This window comes from Phyllostomus hastatus, unplaced genomic scaffold (genome assembly GCF_019186645.2).
Source record: "Phyllostomus hastatus isolate PE091 unplaced genomic scaffold, TTU_PhHast_1.1 phas_scaffold_345, whole genome shotgun sequence".
Taxonomy (NCBI): Eukaryota; Metazoa; Chordata; class Mammalia; order Chiroptera; family Phyllostomidae; genus Phyllostomus; species Phyllostomus hastatus.
The window spans coordinates 14,114,799-14,133,849 of NW_025334024.1; the positions used below are offsets into that span (position 1 = coordinate 14,114,799).

The window sequence follows — 19,051 nt, forward strand, 5'->3', positions numbered from 1 at the left end:
GCAGCCAGATGGATATGTCGTATCTTACCTAATAAAGCCCCCTATTGTTTATTCTTATGATACATTGTAAGAATAATGTCCTTACAATGCTAATAACTTTGTTTTTTCTTTTTCTTTAATGGTCTTAGTTCCTTGCTCTCTAAGGAGATGAGGTATTTTGTGATTGTTTAAGAAGAACAGCAATGAAACAACTGTATTATCAAAATAATATATGCAAGGATGTCTGGGTCAGTTTTCATGATTCAATACATTAAGGAGGGATGGCTAATGAGCACATTTTAAATATTTCAAATACAAATAAAAGGCAGCTAGATAGGCACTCTACTGAATTTCTCCCAAACAAAAGACTTCAGCAGCTATACAAAACATGTAATCCTTTTTCTAAAGGAGAAAATGGACAGGAAGTGGTAAGAGTTTAGAATCACAGATCTTTAATGGACAATGTCTGGCATTGTAATATAGTAGTTACTATGAAAGTTAAAGTGGCAAATTTCAAGTAAGTTTAAGTTAATGATTATTCCACATTGGGTGATTAAATGAGGGTGGTTTGAAATGGTATAGTTTATAATTAGCTCATTTTAAGGTATTAATTATTTTTCATATGAACTGATTACTTTGTGGAAATGTTCTCCTTTTCCCCAAGGAGTACACAAACATTTATTAAAAGAGAAGAAAAAGCTAACACTTAATAAACCTTCCAATTAATAATCTATCTGTACTAGCTCTTCAAATATAATATTCCACAACAGTAATTAGAACATGGGTAATAAGACAACATAAATTTCCTCTGGATTCTTATAGACCAGTGATTTTCCATTGGCCTGCTGCAAGAATTTTTAAAACATGCAATACCTGACTATTTAGTGTGGGGCACTGACATCTTTTCCCTTAGGTTGTCAAATAGCAAATGACAACAGCTAATACAACAATAGCTGTTTGGTGTGAATGAATCAAAATTATACCTATTTTTTGTCAGACCAGTAAAAAATACTGGGTTGGGCAAAATTACATTTACACTTGTGAGCAGACGAATCACAAGGATTTATTCTCATATTATTATTGTCTTATTTTCCATATGAATAATTTTAAACTTACTTCTTGCCTACCCTTGTATAATAATTTTTGGTGTACTGCAGAATTTTAGTGAGTAGCTTATGTGTGCCATGAAATGAAAAAGTTCAGAAATTGCTGTTATATATCATCAAAAAATTGCTCAGTCTTTAGCATTTGAAATTATTGATCAGCCATTCCTTTAAATTAAAGACCTCTTCTTCTTGCCCCCTATTGTTTTCTTTAATCCTCAGTTCTTTCTACTCAGTTTGCTGTCTCTTTCATATTCTCATTCAAAGTATTAACCTGTTCTCAAGATTTCAAATATTGTTTCTTTCTGATAATCAAAACCTACTTTTACAGTCCTGATACCATTCTAAAATGTCCATTGCGTATTTCCAACTTTCTCCTAAATAGTCATATTTAACTATTCAGTGAGGAATTCTATTATAATATGTTTAAAGCTTATTCTAAAGAAATGCTTATGGAAGACAACTATATCTGTGTCACTGTCTTAAGTGCTGGGCCTATAAAAATCATGAGGCATATAAGGTGCTCTGAATTAGTGGGGGATACAATGTTATTAGGGATGCAATGTGATGAAGGCTGAGAATGGAGACATGTGCACACTGTGCCCTGGGTAGCCAATGAAGCTGGCTAATCCCCTAAAATTCCCCCTTCCTGCTTTTACTCATTGAGCTCAGAACACTATAGTCATCTTTGACTCACTTTTTCTATATTCCATATTATTACATTGGTTACCAAGTCCCACTTGTGATTCTTCTAAAAAATCTCACAGAAGTATGGCTCACCTCTTTTCTCCACTCCCTGTCATCCCTGTTGCCACTGGTGCGGTTCAGTCTCTCAATTTCCCACGGATCATTTCAATATCCCATTAACTAGACTCCCTGTTTAAATCTCTCCTGATCCAATCTTTCCAGTATTAAGATGCGCTTTCATAGCTTTATTGTATTTCTTATTGAACTACTACCAGTAGTTATAAACCTTATCCAAGTTGTTTATCTTCTCTGTGCCTCTTTTACTCATCTGTACAATAAACTGCATCCCAAAATTTAGTTTTTCAAAACTAGGTATAAGTATGAAAAAGCAGTGCTTAGCACATGGTAAATGTAGTTCATTACTTTTGTGATATTTTAATAAATTTATAACATTTTCACTTTGGAGGTTTTTTTAATACTGTCTCTCTATGAAACCATATGCTCCTTGAAGGCAGGAATTGAATTTTATTTGTCTTCAAGCATGACTTGTGAACCAATTTTTCTGTGGCCTATGATTTGTCACCCAATAGGAGCTGACAGACTCCTGTTTGATTCACAGTTGATAGGGACAAAAAGCTCCAGAGCTCAATTAAAATGATACTTGAAAGATACCTGATATCACTAAAATCTATGGAATTATATATTAAATGGTCCCCAAAGAATCAGCTATTTCAAAAATTAAAAATTATTACAAAGAGCTTAATACATCATGTTATGTCATATATCATACACCATAAAAATGTCAGAAGTAGCTTTATTTTACATTACTGTATTTCTTGATGGTGACCCATCTGGACAAAATAGGCTTGCTGAATTTAAACAAGGGTAATAAAGCTCACACTCTAAAAACTGTTTAAAATATGAAATAGAACCAGGGATAGTGGTGAAAAACTCCTTGGGAGAATGCAGTTAGGGGATCTTTGAATCTCAACAGTTTACAGTTCCTCTCACAGCACATAAATTATTTAACAGTAACACAGAGTGGCCAGAAGTAAATATTTCCATTTCTATCATCGTACAACCTATAATAAGTAACCGGATACAATGCAGAATGATTATATGGTTATGATGTATGCTGTTTCTGATCTGTTCTTTTCTTTTTTGTTTTGTTTTGATTTCCTATGCCTTGGATCCTTGACAAATCATTAAGCAAGTCACATCTAGCTGAAGCTGGCTTGAACAGCTTCAACATTGCTTGCAAAGGCCAGTTCATTAAAACTCTTAGGATCATACAAACACGGGAAAAATACCAAGGGACTGTTCTTATTTGTCTTTCTGGCTATTGGTGTTCCATGGGCAGGAAAAAAAATAACACAGACAGGATTTAAATATCTGTTTTAACAAATTATTAGGATTCCATCCATAACCTGTCTACTCTCCCTCATCAAGCCAAGTCCAGAAATGTAGTAGAATATCTCTAAAGTAGCTACACATACATATAAAACAAAAAATGTTGGAAAAGAAGAAAAAGTGGAAAAATCAAGCCAACATGAACAATTTGGTAGCACTGTGGAGGACTGAAAACCAAGACACACGCTAGTATCACAGGGTATATCAGTGTAGTTGACTGGCACAAAATTTCCTACACAGAATTTAGATACTGGTGGCTAAAGTGTTGTCAGTCTCACCTTGTTCTAGTACATAATCGATGGTTCCAACCGAGACCTCAACGGGAGTCCAGGTTCTTATCCTCTGAAATTACAGCTCACCCTCTGTTATGAGATTTCCTGCCACGGGGCCAGCTCTGATACAGGCAGTGGGGGACTAACTCTGACTCCTCTAATGTTCTTTATAAATATTCTTCTAAGGCCACAAATTTCACCGTGATGAACACAGTGCTGGGTCCTTGTTTCACACTCTTCTGTCCAGGGCTGAATTTAACACTTCTTGTTCTCATTATGGAGAAAAATTTCTATTGGACAACTAGGTGGCTGCTATGTATGTCTTCTACTATGCTTTGTTCAGAGTAGACCCCAGTGAAATTTATAACTCAAAGATTGTAACTCAGTTTGGACTAGATCCAGAATTTTTGCTTACCAGGCAGCTGGATTAAGCTTTATTATTTCTGTTCCTTTGGCACAGGTACCCATTTGGTCTTGTGTACTCTCTCTTCCCTGTTCGTGCTACCATTTGTCTAACCCTCATTATTTCATACACAGAATACTGTAAAGCCCCCTAAGAAATTTCCCAAACCTTTCTATAACGCTGTGTATCCCACTGCCAATCAGTCTTCCCAAAACACAGTTCCTACCTGTCATTCCCTGCCTAAAATTTCTGTGGATTTACACCCAGCTCCAAATCGAATACAAGGGTTCAGGGAGTTCCCTACCCAATGGCCTAAACCTTTATTGCTCCGTAGAATTCAGCCCTCAAATTGCCATATTCCCTGTTTCTTGAAGGCCCTCAATTCTACTCTGCCAGTATCTTTGCTCATCCCATTTCTTCCTGCATTGTTTCAGTTTCTTGACATTTCCCAACACCTAGTTTAAATTACACTTTCCTTTGTTTTCCCAATTAGAAGTTTTGTGCTTTTAAAAACTTCTTTCGTTTGTGCTTCTCTTAGGTCACTAATACATGAATAATGGAAGCCAGAATACGATATTTTACCTCCTCAACAAGTGGTAAGTTCTATAAAGATGGAAATACAACTTGGCCATTCAATATCTTCCATGTTGCTTATCAAAGTATCCTGAACAAGAATCCAATAAATGTTTACTGAGTGAATGAACATATCTGAGTTAAAGCTATTAATCAAACAAAATAAAGAGGAAAACAAAAAAATTTAAAAAAGACCATGTTTTAAAAAAACTATCTAGGTCTTAAAATGTTTTTTCTATAATCATTTGAAATGACTTTTATGTGTATGAGTATTTTGTTGAGTTCAAATTGCTTCTCAGAAGTTTTCTGAAATTATAATAGTAAGGAGAAAAGAATATAGAAGGTAGTAGACTCGAGAATGGTCTAAGAAATGGTGAGTAAAATGTAAGACTGTCCCGACTCAAGAAAATGGGAGCACATCTATCATGAAGAAAAATTTCTATTAGACAACAAGATGTTTTCTACCACACTTATTTTAAAGCAGAGCTCAGGAAAGGTCGTACAGAAAAGCTCCGCTGTGCTCAGTCTGGGAACTCTGCAACAAGTAGAGCAATGGGAATTATTTTAACTAAAATATCTTTGAGTTTGTCACTTGTGGTTTTTAAAAGAAAACCCTGTTTAATATAATTTGACTCAAATTAAGTGCAAGTGTTTATCATTTATACCCATTTCTGGAAAAAAAAAGCATATTTGAGAAAGGCAAATGTAATGCCTAGCTGTGAAAATTTTACTGAGAGTTTACTATTTCCAATTTCTAATTTTACAATATTTCCCAATTCCAGGAAAAAATATTACTTTGTAATCTTACAATGAGTGAAGAAACATCCAGGGCTGGTAAGTCAACACCTTCATGTAGAATTATAAAATTGGTAATTCAGAGACAAAATAATAGCACTTTACTTTCTGATTGTGATTATCTTTCAAGAAGTCCAAAATATGTTACAACCTTGACGCCTAGCTCTTTGTCATCATGGGAGCAGGTGTGGACCCTTCCCTCCATCTCTTGGATGTTGCAATGGGGTTGAATCTACTGTAGTTCTTGTTCAGGGATGCTGATCTTCACAATCATTTGACAACAATTACTAGGCATACCAACTTTAACTTCCTTAGTCCATCTTGTAGCACAATTAGGAGTCTCTTTCTTGAAAGTGACACAGGAAGTGCATTGTTGAATGGAAAGGGAGCCAATCAAGTTACTTTCCCTTTTAGAAAATTGGTCTCTAAGAGTTTGAAAAAATTTGGATAAGAGATGTAAGTGGAATGATTTTTTCCAAATTAGGATGAAGTGATCCAGACTCCCCCCACCCCAACCTGGCCCCGGCACACACAGATTCGGATCGCAAGTTATAAAGATGCAACAGAACAAACATATTGTACTTACTGAAGTTTTTCTAAACCACATGGAGTAGAAAATGAATTTTCAAACTTTTTTAATGTGAAAACTATTTGGTTGCAGGTTTCAGTTCTGTTTTACTTTGCTCTTTTCTCTTGTGTATTATTTTTAGATCATCCTGAATGTAAAGGTTAAAACATTTTCCCTCATCCCCGGGGAATGAAGATGAGGCAGTTTTGCTCATGGAAAGTTCTTTCTTGTCTTCAAGGAAGGAGAAAACTGTTTATAAGGGGACACCCCCCAAAAACTGGAATTATCTCCTAGAAGGGGGAATTCTTTGTAGTTCAGGCTTCCCCCACTAGGAGAGTGTTCTAGGAACCCATTGGTATCAGTGCACCAGCTGGCATTGTTGTGAGAGGCTGCATTTGGCTTCAGTAAATTTTTTTGAAGACTCTTTCAATGTGTTTACTCATTTCATGATTGGTGATCTATGAGTGTACCTGCCCACACTTTGCTGAGTATTCAGCAGTTTTTGATGAAAAATTGCATGAGCCCCTGCACCCCACCCTCCCAGTTTACCCAATCTCACCCTGAGTGACTTTTTTTGTTTCCCCAATGAAAAAAGTCCTCAAAGGGAAACATTTTGCCAATGTGGAAGAGGTGAAACAAACAAACAAACAAGGCAGAAGCACTAAAAGGCATCAAAATCAATGAGTTCAAAAACTGTTTGAGCAGTGGGAAAAATGTCTCAATAGGTATATTGGATCAAATGGAGGGTACTTCGAAGGTGATTGAAATTTAAACATGTAAAAATAAATACATAATTATTCATTAATAAATTCTAGCTTTTTGGCTCCCCTTGTACTGTTGTAGAAATCTGGTTGTTCAAAGCTCCATTTCTGACTATTTTTCTGCCCATTAAGAACTACTGTGAAAGGAAAGAAGAGAAGAGAACTTTGGCAGAGGATAAAAGAGTGACACGGTAAGGAAGCAGTAGATGGTGGAGAGGAGGAAGAAGAGGAGCCATCTCAAAGACCTCTAACCCGGAGAGTGATTTGAAGACAGGTCACTGCCCAGGAGCTGCCAGGGAAAGGTCAAAGACAGCTACCACAGGACCATACTGCAAATGCCCAGAACTCCCTTGGTTCAGAATCTTGTCTTCAGATTGTCCAGTTTCTACCTTGAACTTGCTGGATGGCCATCTAGCCATCTGGGATACGGGCCCAATGCCTCACTGGTGCCACAGGCTTTGCTCTGCCACAATATGTCTACTTCATGAGGACATCTCTCTACGGTGGCCTCCAGGACACTGGTTAACCAGAAGGGCAGGGTGGAGGAAAAATCCTTGGATATTGGATATTAGAAATGAATCTATTTATTAAACCAGGTTCCTTCTGCTAAATATAATCAATTACTTAAGGATTCAAAAAATATAATTATGATTTTTAAATAATTATGATAATTATGATCATTCAAATAATTATCAATGTAAAGAGCCCAATATAAACTTGGTATCTGAAGGAAGTGACTTCACAAATCTTTGAGTGAAAGAACAGGGTTTTAACAACTACCTATCCATATAGAAAAAAATAAAAATAGATTTCTTACCTCAACGTCCACACAAAATATTTTCCAGATGGATTAAAGGCCTAAAGAAAAAAACAAATTCAAACTATTTGAGTTACTTAAGGTCAGGAAGGCTTTCTTAAATAAAATGAAAACACAAAATTTGAAAATCATCAAAATTTCTATAAAACAAACAAAAAATTAAATGTTACTAGGTCTACAATAGACTAGAGGATATTTCCACCCTAAATTAAACAATGAAGGCTTGTCACTAGAGTATGTGCGTGAGTACCTCCCCTATACTTCAGTGGGTGGAGAAAACAACAAGCCAGTAATAGAACAATGGCAAAGGACATGGAACAGCAGCTCACGGAAGACCAAATCTGCTTGGCCAATAAGCATATTCCAAAAAATGCTTTCACTAGTTAAACAATAATGTGATATCATTTTTATCCAGATTCTCAGAAGTTTAGATGTTAGACAATATCAATATAAAATGTTGGTAAGAACGTGGGGACTTCGTGCGTCTCCGGTGGAGTGTAAACTGGTATAGCCATTTTGGAACGCACACGGCAACACCACTAAAACTTGGAAATGCACAACCCTTTAGCGGACTATTCCTTTTCAGGATACATGTCGGAGAGAAACTTTCATGTATGTTCAGAAGGAGACATACACATTTATGTTTACTGCAGCACTGACTATAATATCAGACATTTGAAAATAACCCAAAGATCCATAAAAGAGAAAATTATATGATGGAATTTTATATTGCAATGAAAAAGAATAAACTATCAAATGGATATATCCAAAAAACAATATCAAACAGTAAAAGCCAGATGCAAAATAAGAGAGTATATTATATATGCAATATTTAAAAAAATGCCAAATAATTTATACATTGCTTATGGATTTGTACATACAAGTGAATGTATGTTAAGATATGAAAGAATAATTTGAAGTATAGAGTTAAAGAAAATTGTGGTAGTTGCCTCTGGAGAGTGAGAAGAAAATTAGATGGGGGGTAGATATGAAGATTTTTACCTTTAATACTTTATTTTTAATGTGGAATATAAATGATTGTTTTATTACTCTTTGCACTTTTCTATATTTCAACATTTCTTACCCAAGAATCTAATATGCTACTTTGAGACAGGTTCACTTTTGACTTCCCAATGTGTCGATACAGACCTGTGAACAAAGAGGAAATAAATATACACCACAAAGTAAATGTAAGATGCTCTGAAGATGTTGCTACAACTATTTTATAGCAAAATGTTTCTAAGCACTTTTTTGAGAATAGTTTTACTTTGCCAGTCTGCTATGTGAATGCAACAAAATAAAGTTAAAGAGACTTTGTTCTGAAGGAGGACCTGAGAGAGTATTATAAAATAACATTGCATTTTATAGATGAGAAAATGAAAGCCCAGAGACCTGCTGAGGGTCATGCTACTTGTTAGTAACCAAGTCAGGACAAGAAGTCCTAGATCACACTGGAATGTTATATAGACTAGCTTTTCCCAACTATCATCTTTATTCATCTTTCCTCCTCCCCTTCCCCCACTTACCCTGACAGAATTCTACTCCTCTGTTACTATTCTTATTACAGTCAGCTTGGTGTTGAAGCTATTTATTTATGTCTATTTCTCTTACTAGAACATGAAATTTTGCTCTTGGAAGTCCAGGACCACTTCTGATTTATCTTTATAGTTTTGCACATAGTAGGTGATCGATAAATATTCTAACTCAGTTATTATATTTATGGTATTGCCAGCTTGGTATAAGGGACAATATATTTAAAGGAATTTAGCACTTAGATTTTTTATAACTCTAATAATAAAGCAACAGAAAACTATTTAATATCGAATCTTCATTTTAGAGATCACTCGATTCAGGGAGCTGAGCCATAACATCTCTGCTGTGGTTTTTGATATATACATTATAGGAAAGACGTGTCTCAAGCAGCTGAACTTGCCTTATCACTCTAATGGTGTGTGACTTGATATAGCATAGGCAGGCTTTTCTTAGAGGGGTGAGCATGAATGACCCCAGTTTTCCCCAGAATCATCTTAATCTTGTATTTCTTAACATTCAGCCCCTGCAGCTGATGCATGTTTGAAAGATTTTCACTCATACTGTTTTGCCAAAGTGATAGATTTTATTCACCAGCTGGGATTTTCATGTGTTCAGTAGCTTCCTACAGCTTTTCATTGGACTTGGGTCTCTCTGCTTCCCTCTATTAGTAATGATTCTGGGATAATGCAAAAGGGCTCAAATTCAAGCTGCACAGCAATTTAAGTATCACTTTTTATAGTTTTCTCTCTCACATTTCTACAGCATCCTGTCTGCTAATATTAACACCACAGCTTGAGGCAGGCACAGACCAATTTGCCTTTATGGATTCTTCGACCCCTAAAAGTCCTTGCTCTGTTTCTAACCCATTCCAACACAAGCCTGGCATTTGCCCCACAAGCCTATATCCTCTATACAAAGGCAATTAAAAAGAGCAAGCTTTTCCTTTTCCCTCATATGAAACAGACTATAAACATTATCAATCCACGATCTCTGCTTTATTTTAGTATTTCAAGTAGGAAATCTACATATTTAGACGACATGTGAAGTAGAAGATCGCATTTTTTTTACTGAATGACGGGCTCTGGGAATGAACTTGATACAAACTTACTGAAAATACTGTGGTTGGCATGTATATATATATAAAAACCCCTTGGATTCCTAGTGAGGACTTTATGAAATCAGTTATGTTTTTAACATTGCGTAAATATTACTTTTGTTGAGGGGATTACTAGAAAATAGTGCTTATTTCCTACTGAGTTCAGGTAACATAGTTAGAACATTTTATATTGAATACAGTCCTGTATCTTCTTAGCACCAAATGAATGACTAGTTAAATCTGTTAAATGAAAACATCATAGCAGATGATCATTCCCATTAATGACTATGTAATGAAATAAACACACTGAAGAGAAAGACATGAGAGACTGCAGATCAGCTGTGCAGTAAGTAATTTAACTCAGGACCCAAAGTCCAACCAATGGGAAAGCTGTCGTGAAAGTGAACACTGAACCTCCTTTCCTTTCCCTACCCTGTTTGTCATCTATTAATGCCTCAGGTGATCTTTTCAAATGATTGAATCTTGTGAAGTGTCAGATGAATCTTAAGAGGATAATCTTATTTTTGAATATATAAGCAAAAGTTATAAGGTAGTAACAAATAGAATCCAGCAATATATCACGATAATTCAGTATGACCAAGAAGGGTTTAGTCCAGGAATAAAAGAGTATTTCAATATCAGGAAATCTACCAACAATCTATAAACATAATTCATTATGTTACCAAATCTAAAAGGAAAAACAAAATTATATCAGCAGATGTTATAAAGGTGTTTAATATAATTCAAAAGTCAGTCCTAATAAGTAATAAGTAGAAGGAATCTATTTAACTATGATGAAGGTGATTTTTCAGAAACCAACATAAAATGTTGTTTTAAATAACAAAATTCTAAAACAGCATCCATTAAAAATCAAGAACTATTTTGGAAGCTCCACTGATAGCAATTATTATGTTAACATTGTCTTGGAGATTCTAGTAACTGCAAGGAGCCAGGAAAAGTAAAGAATATGCACAGGCGTTGGAAAAGTAACTACTAAGACGGGTATGCTGGGTTGTTCTAATGTTGAAGAGACGACAAAGGGAACCATGCTTTCCAGAACTGTTTCCCTTTTGTGTAAGAGTTGGCCGAACTGAAAGTCACATGAGACCTGGGAGGTGGAAGTGGAGCAGCAGCCAGAATCTCTGAAGCTCTGAGTCAGATATGATGAAGGACAGAGGCAGTCGTGCCCAGGGAACTCTGTGGTTGCTTCCCCCTACTCCACGTCCACCTCTACTTCCTGGCTGCCAGACCCGCTGACCACAAGGACCCCCAGGCCCACCCCAAAGGACGACCTCGGAAGTGGGAGCTGTGCAGAGGTGCCAGCTTTCTGGGAACTTCCCTGCCAGTTTCCCTTCATGTTCCCTCTCCGGTACCTGCATGTACCCAGCTTCCGAGATTTCTATGAACACACTTTTAAGAAGGTTAGGTAGTGATTTTTTACTGATCCTCCCTACCCCCCTCTTGGATTTTTACTCGCTAAAAATTCCCACAGTTGTGGAAAGTCTTGCTCCTGTCATTCACCCCTTGTCATCGTACTCGTTGTTCTTCTCTGACTAAATTTTGATGGATAGAATTAATAAAATAGTCTGTTAAAGCAGCTGAATACAAGATAAATGTTAAAATACACTTTTAACATTTATTTTCCATATTTTAGCAATATAGACCTAGATATAAAAATGGAAATAACATTTTGTTCACAACAATGACAAAAACTGTAAAATAATTAGGAATAAAAATCACAAAGGCACAGAATTATATAAAGGAAACTGTAAAGTCTTACTGAAGGACATAAAACATGATCTAAACAACTGGACATTTCATGTTCTTGGGTAGGAACCCAAAGGTGATACGATGGTAATCCTCCAAAATTAATATAAAAGAAAGTACATTTCCAATGAGGACTCTAACATCATTTTAAAGATAGTTATTAGTTTAACATTTACATGAAGGAACAAATGTCCTAGAATAATCTGGAAAGATATGAATAAGAACAATGTATGTGTATGGGGGTCCTTTGGTATATGTAAGAACATGTTATGCAGCTTTTATAATCAATATGCTATCAGCATGAGAAAAAATGGATCAGTTGACAGAATGGAAAATCCAGAAATAGATTATAATATATATCAGAATTTAAGATATGAGAAATTTGTAGTTCAGTTTGGTGGGCGGGGGGTGAATATACTTCAGCAACAGTGTTTACATAGTTCATATACTGATCTACGGATGAGCATGAAGAAAAATTCAGGACACATAAGGTTGCTAATTCAAGTTGTCTGGATGGTGGATATGGAACACAAGGCAGGAGTTGGGAGAAAATAGAAAAAAGAAAAATAATACATCATTAAGCAAACTTAGGCTGTATGATTTGTATCATATATGTATACTTTAGTGTGATTGCATGTAGATGTGTGTGGAAAAATAGATGGGAGTGAGGGAAAGATGTACTGACTTGCAAGAATCTCTATGATTTATCAATGAAGAAAGCAAGTTGAAGATTGACACGTATAATTTGATTCTGTTTAGGTAAAAACAGACACCCTGTATTAGTCGGGGTTTAATCAGAGAAGCAGAACCTCTAGGAGTCATACAGAATAAGGAATTTATTACAGGAATTTGACATAATTCAAGGTTAAGGTTGGAAGTGGTTAAATAGTTTAGATGTGACTGTTGCTTCTGCTTCCACTGTTGGGCCTGGTCTTCAGGGCAGGCTTTTGGAAGGGAAGATGCACATGAAGTGGCATGCCATTCCAAAGGTAAACTGGAAACTAGAAGCATGAGCTGAAACCCAAGTAGCTCTTTCATTTCCTCCAAACCTCTGACTTCGATGGTGTGGATGACCTGTGTGAGAAGCTGATGCCCTTGGTCAGTCACAGAGTGGGACATGCAGCTGATCTAAGAGTAGGAGAAGCTGCAGGAGGTCCTGCAAGAACTGGTAAATCTGTGGGCCTAGCTGTTGTCTGATGCCAATAAGGTGAGCCAGCAGATGCACAAAAATGTGTAAAAGCTGCTACAGTACCTGACCCTATAACAAACTTCCCAATCTAATCATTCCTGCTGCTTCATTTTTGTTTTCTAAATCTCTCATGCAATTTCTCTGTGGCCAATCCTAGCTCAGAACCATACAGGGAAGGCAATTCTGAGGAACAGAATTCTGGTAAATGTAACCATCATATTACACACACACACACACACACACACACACACACACACAGACCCCCTATGTAAGTGTGTGTGTACCTTTATGTTAGTATGAATAAGGGGAAAAGTATGAAAAGATATATCCCAGGCTCTTAAGCCTGTTTTCATCAGGGAGATGGTAGTGGAGGGTTGTAGACAGAGGTTAAATAAAATATGGTACATTTATCCAACACAATATTACGCAGCTGTTACAAAGAACAAGATGGCTCTGTATGTACACCTATGGAAATACACCCCAATGTTATTTAGTGGAAAAAAGTAAGCCACTGGAAAAATAACTAAAATATAATCTAATTTATGGAAAAATAACCCAGTATGTGCAGGGACATAGATTTAGGTCACTAACTAGCTCTATGACCTTTGAGCAAGTTATTTAATCTGTGCACACCTCGTTTTCCTCATTTGTGAAGTGGACATAGTAATATTAATGATAGTATCTAGATTGTAGAATTGCTGTGAAGATTAAATGAGACCTGTAAAGTGCCTAGAATAGTGTTTGGCATCTAGGAGTGCTTAATAATACTAGTGATCATTATCATTGTTTTGGTTATTTCTATCATTATTAATATATCCTAATGGAAATAATTTGCTACTTTCTTATACCCCATCAACTCAATTCGGTTCTGCCAAATCAAGGAGAAAAGGAGGAAGGGAAGGGGATCTTATTTAAACAGAGCTGCCCCAGAAGGTTGTCACTGGCCTATGGGTCAGTGAGTTGTAACCCTAGGTAGTCATTAAAAGGCTGTTGATGGTGAAAAGATACAAGGTCAAGCAATGCTTATCCAGAAAAAAGCCAGGGATTGAGATAAACAGTTCTGGCTGTGTGAGTGTGTGTCTGCATGCGTGTGTTCACTCTCATGTGTTAGCACAAACATGCCTGTGTATAAATTAGAAAGAACCAATACAGCAACTGAGAATGCTTGCATATAAGGAGACATTTTTAAATCCTGCAAAGGTGAGCCAGAGTGCTATATAATATCTTATATTTTCCAATTCTTACATGAGAGTTAAAATGAAAGACTGCCAGCATACTCGTTTATGTACCCTGAGCCCTGTAATTTATTTCATTGTATTTGAGCTTAGCAGGGAAACATTTATTTATTTAAAATTACTCAGAATACAGCAGAAGGAGCTATTCTGTAGGTGTGAAATCTGTCTAAACTGCAACAGACACACACACACACAAACCCTCCTGCACTTTTGACACATTGTGACCACAGTAAAGGCAACATGAGGCTTCTTTTGTTTCTTGATTCTGCTGGAGGAAATGAAACAATGGGGCATGAACACAGTCCTCAACCTTTATTTCTAGGGGGGCTCACGTGGCTGACTAATGTTCCCTAGCACAATGCTCTTCTAAATGTAATTCCCAGCACATCGGCCATTATTTCATCTCATTCATTGCCACCCAAGAGAGCATATCAGGATACAAACGAGTGAGACTGACATTGGAACAGGATAACCTTGGAGACACTCAATTTTTTAATTAAAAATGTAATGCATAAATATATTCTCATTGAAAAAGAGTAAAACAATATGAAAATATATACAATGCATTCCTGTACCAGCTGTCTTACACTCAAAGGTCTTCTTTGCATAGATCAGTATTAACAATTTGGTGTATATCCTTTGTATCTTAAATTTGCATTTATATATAATACATTTATATGCAAGCATGTGTTTATCTATATATCTATATTAATATCTTCACACATGCTGGATTATTTTTCCCTAAACAAGATCATATTTTAGATTTTGTTTTTGGCGACTGGTTATTTTCCACTGAACATCATACCATTGGGGTAGCTTTCCATATGCGTAAATACAGATCCAACTTGCTTTTTAAATAATCGCATTGTGTTACTTAGCATTGTGTTGTATAACTATTCCACACATTATTTAACCTCTCATCATTTGGAGATATTTGTCTTTTATTACTAAAAACAATGTTGCACTCAGCACACCTGCTCATTCTTGTACATGTCTTTGTGCACAAATATATTTATTAAGAACAGATACTGGACATGTGTGTGGTGAGTGTGGTGGGCTTGGAGACTGTTCCTGGTAGGAATTTGCCCCATGCCTGGTGCTGGAGTAGGAGAGTCTCCGGGTACCAGCGAGGCTAGAGGTGTTCACACCTGTCACTCGCTGGGCAATCTTCTGTGGTCTTGCCTATTCTGGGAGTTTGGAAGTGGATGGGAGCCTAGCGACCAGGGTGGGTTTACAACTCCTTTCTACCACCTTGTCCTGAGAATCCTGGGCTAGCCTGACTACCTACCTGCACCCTCTAAACTGGCCAGCGCTAGCTGCATTCATCTCATTTTTGTCATATGTTTGAAAAACATCCACTTTGCACCCAGCCAGTGCCAGGTGCCAAGTTTACAACCTGTGTATACAGTTGCAAGTTCTGGGCACTGGGAGGGAAACTTACTGGGGACTGAGATGGGGGACAGGAGATTCTCAAGAAGTGATCTTTAGGCTGACCTAAAGCATGATGAGAGGCAACCCTGAAACCTGGAAGCCTACGTTAAGCAGAAGCAGTAATTTGGGCTAAGTTCCTGAGGTGGGAGCTATAGAAAAGGAACCAATGTAGTGAGCTAGGAGGACAGCGATGCAGGATAAGATGAGAGGTGCAGGGCCATGGTAGAGGGGCTTAGATTTTCTCTACAATGGGAATATATTCCCATTTCTAGAAAACAGTGAAGGTTTATAAGCAAGGGAGAAACATGATAGGTTCTGGTTGTCTATAGAAAATTTATATAATTTGTATTACTGTTGATTACATAATTGGAAATTATTGATGATAGTTTGGATTAAAGGAGCGATAGTGGAGATAAAAGTTGGAGACTTAGTGGCATTTTAAAGGGGGATTGAAGGAGACTTACTGAAGGACTGAATGGAGCAGGCAAGAAAATGTCAAAGAGGTGCTATGATGGAGGTCAAACCAAAAAACAACTCACAAGCAAAGGTACAAAGATATTCCAAGGGAGCCCCCCCCCCCCCGATTTGTAAAAAACAATGATTCTGGTTCTTCAAAGACATTCCCAAGAAAAGTGGTTAAGGAAGGTCGCCCCCAAATCACATCTAAAAACTTTCAGAAAAGTGCCATAAAACAAGGGAGAAAAGGTGTGAAGTAACTCAAGAATAAGCAGCAAGGGGATAAAAATACCAAAGAACAAATTCCAATGGACAAATACATTCAACAAGAGAAAATTCCCACCAGACAGTAAAAGTGATGCATCAGCAGCCAAGAAACCTAACTGGGATGATTTCAAAAAGAAGAACTGAAGCAAAGCAGACAGCTCAGTGACAGAACCAACTATGACATTGTTGTTAGGGCAAAGCAAATTTGGGAGATCACAAAAAGACAGTGACCACTAAAAAAATGAAGTTGATTCAAGAAAAATTAAAACTATTGCATTTGCACATGATTCACTTCCTGTGATTCAGCGTTACATTGAGCACAACACGGAAGGACAGAGAAAACAGGCTTTTGAAGAGCTGTGAGAATGTTAAAAATTTTTCTCATGTGTGGGAGTAAACCATAGACTGCAGAGATACTAAGAAGCTTTAGAGGCCACGTGAGGAAGATGCTCCATCGACATGTTGGAAGCATGGGCCATCGTGGAGTCTGCACACAAAGACAGAGCCATTTTGGAGCAGAAGCATGTTGGCAGAGGAGCTCAGTGGGAACCCATTTCAGCTATGCAAGTCCGCAGATCACCCAACTCTGGACAAGGTACTAGAGGTACAGCCAGAAAAACCAGAGCTTATCATGGATAAAATGAAACAGATTCTAACTTCAATGACCCAGACGGAGTTGTGATTAAGCACTCAATGGTGCATAAAGTATGCTTGGACTTTTTTTTTTACCTATGCACCCCGAAAGCTAGGATCGGAAATGATGGAAGCCATCCGTGAAGCGGTGGCATACCTGGCACACACACAATGGCACCAGAATGGCCATACACTCCCTGGGGCATGGCACACTGAAGGACAGAAAAGTAATCGAGAAAACAAGACTTATGTTGAAAAGGTGGCTAATCACCAACACTCCCATCTGGTTTTATTGGTGGCATTTGATTGTATTGATGCTACTAAGTTGTGAAGCAGATAATCGTATCAGAAATTATTAGTCCCTTGCCTATCATAGTAAATGACAAATATGGCATGTGTTTGTACCTATTAAAGCCAGAGAGATCCTGCACATACAGTATGAGAAATCACTGAAGTTCTGCAGAAAGGCAATGGAAACACACACCGTAAGAAAGGTCCAGAGATCTGATGCCGAGAGCTCCTAGAATCCATCTCTCCAGCTTTGTTAAGCTACCTGCAAGATCACGCCCAAGATGTGGTGCTAGATAAGCCTGCATGTGTGTCGGTATCTGACATTCTGAGAGCTGCCGTTGGAGATGTTCAGCCTGCCACGAATGCCATCACCGGACTGGCAGCAGCAGAACTGCATGCTGGTGGCAAAGATAGAGAGCCTCATATTGCAGAACATCCTTCAGGATGTATTGTTCTGAAGTGCTTAATAGAGCAAGACAAAAAGATGAAACAAAATGAAAGAGAAGGCCGTTCATTGCAAAACCACCTGTAGACCATGTTGGTATAGAGAATCTTAAGGCCTGGGCTAGTGTGAATTGAGGTGCCATTATTCTTTCTAGCCTTCTTCAGAGTTCTCTGATCAAGGAGTTGCAAACACAGTCAAAGCTGGGCTGAAAAGCCTGATTTCCACATTGGAAAAAAACCAAAAACACCAGCAAAGGAATAGAAATGCTACCTGAAGAACTGTCAGTATAGATGGAAACGATGAACAAGATGGAATCATGTTTTCTCTTTTGATCTGTTTCCCCATTGTGGAAAAGAAGGGCTAGGGGGTCCACCTTACTGGTAATTTGTGTGCTCTGTATGTGTGTTTCTTCTTGTATAACAATTTATTTATAAAATGCTTTCTAAAATTGCTCTCTCTTAAAAAACAGATATGGGGTCAGTGAGTACCAATATTTTATATATTTTAGTATTTAATTAAATGTAAAATGATCTAAAATTTGTGCTAATTTACATTCTCTGCAGTGGCATATTTTTTTATTCATTCAAAAATGGTTTATGCAGTGGCTACTTACTTACCTATTTACTTACTGAGCACCTAACATGTCGAAGAAAATAAAGCAGGTCAAGAGGTAAATGATAGGGGCTGGTTGGACATTTAAATTAGGTGGTGAAAGTACCTTGCTAAAATGGTAATCTCTGAGGAAAACCTGAAGGAAATTCTGGAGCAAGCCACACAGGTATCTGAGGGAAATGACTTGTGGAGGGAACAGCAAGGGAAAGTAACTGAGGTAGACAGACAGCTGGTGTGTACTAGGACAAGCAAGGAGGTTGGTATGGAAGAACTGGAGTGAGTAAAGGAGTTGGAGAGGGAATGGGTATATGAGATGATTTATCCATACCCTCAAGCTACTTCTAATACCAAATGATGGCCAATGTAGTGGCAAATCATTCTTTTTTTCAAATTGCACTCTTCCTGATTACTAAGGAGATGGAGAATCTTTTTGCATGTATATTGGCCATTTTAGTTCTTGTTCTATATTTGTTTTTTCATATTTTTTCTCAATTTTGATTGGGATTTTTCTTACTGATTTTTTGATCTCTTTATACATTCTGATATTAATCCTCATTTCACTTACACATGTGGCAAATATTTTTCCCAGTTTGCCTCAATTTTTATTAAATCCAACCTGTACTTTTTGTCTCTTGGATATTGTTTTTAGCTTAAGGAGAACTTCCTCACCATAAAATAGAGCAACGTGTTACTATATTCTCTTCTGATAGTTTTATAAGTTTGTTGTT

The 19,051-nt window shown here is 37.1% G+C and overlaps 1 pseudogene; it reads left to right on the plus strand.

Moving 5' to 3' along the window:
- LOC123806122 overlaps window positions 1-18,001 on the plus strand; it is a 131,805-nt pseudogene extending 113,804 nt beyond the window's left edge.
- The last annotated feature ends 1,050 nt before the right edge of the window (window positions 18,002-19,051 follow it).